This window comes from Penaeus vannamei, chromosome 6 (assembly GCF_042767895.1).
Source record: "Penaeus vannamei isolate JL-2024 chromosome 6, ASM4276789v1, whole genome shotgun sequence".
Lineage (NCBI taxonomy): Eukaryota > Metazoa > Arthropoda > Malacostraca > Decapoda > Penaeidae > Penaeus > Penaeus vannamei.
The window spans coordinates 39,331,436-39,332,513 of NC_091554.1; the positions used below are offsets into that span (position 1 = coordinate 39,331,436).

The following is a 1,078-nucleotide window of genomic DNA, read 5'->3' on the forward strand; positions in this document are numbered from 1 at the left end:
TACATACATACATATATATATATATATATATATATATATATATATATATATATATATATATATATATATATATATATATATATAAATTTCTCTCTCTAATATGAAAGAGAAAGATCAGTTTCCTCAAGAAGCAACTATCGGCTATTCAGCTTAACAATATCAGTGAAAGGCAAATCACTTAATTTACTTAGTTTTCTATTTCTTCGTCTTTTACAAATTCATTCCCGATTAGCATGTCTTACAAAGCCAGTTATCATATATGTTATTCATAATATAGATCTGATATTACATCTGCATCATAATGGTTCATTTTTAAAAGAAAACAAATTTGGAAATCAAGGGATACTTTCTATTTTCTTTTTCTTTGATTTTTACAAACATATATTGTAAATCGCAGCTTGGCATTAAAATTTACAGAAATAGTATAGATTAATATATATATATATACATAAATAAATAAATGAGATTTTATTTGAAAGGAAAACAACATTTGAAAATATTTTTCAAATAAGCCCGTAGTCCCTATTTTTGACACGTGAAAGAAATTAAACGCAAAAATGGAGATCGTATACTCTCTGTGGTAAAGTTTCATTAATTTGGCTCTAAATGTTTCAAGATTTACGTCCTTGAGGTAAATGGGACTCCTGTGCTGTGTATAACAATCAAATGCGCATGTGTAAGTATTTTCAAAATTATATGAAGGCTAGAATTAAACCAAATGTGTAGTTTCTTTGATAACAACATTTTGTTTGGTGGATAGGTGTTGGTTAACGGGTTTAATACTTCACGCATTTGACAATATCATATGGAATGTTGTTGATAATGAACCATAGAATGATTATTGAAAGGGACGAATAAGGTTATATATGTACTAATTAAAAACCACGTGGTTGTTCCAATGACTAATTTATTTGCTTTTGTGTCCCTTTATCTATCTCTCTGTCAATTTCACAGAATTAAGTTGTTGAAGTTATGAGGATTAGTCAAGGGATTTTTAGCTGAATTAAACGGATATTTTTAATACGTAAATAAAGTAACATTTGTAGTACTGTCTAGCCTAATTCCAAGCGAGAGAATT

The 1,078-nt window shown here is 27.5% G+C and overlaps 1 protein-coding gene across 2 annotated transcripts in view; it reads left to right on the forward strand.

The window, feature by feature from the left end:
- The first annotated feature begins 540 nt into the window (after positions 1-540).
- Positions 541-1,078, forward strand: part of LOC138862027 (uncharacterized) — a 9,130-nt gene continuing 8,592 nt past the window's right edge. For both annotated transcript variants that reach the window (XM_070122981.1, XM_070122982.1), the window contains exon 1: positions 541-676. The gene's annotated coding sequence lies outside the window, so the exon portion shown is untranslated. The remainder of the gene's footprint in view (positions 677-1,078) is intronic.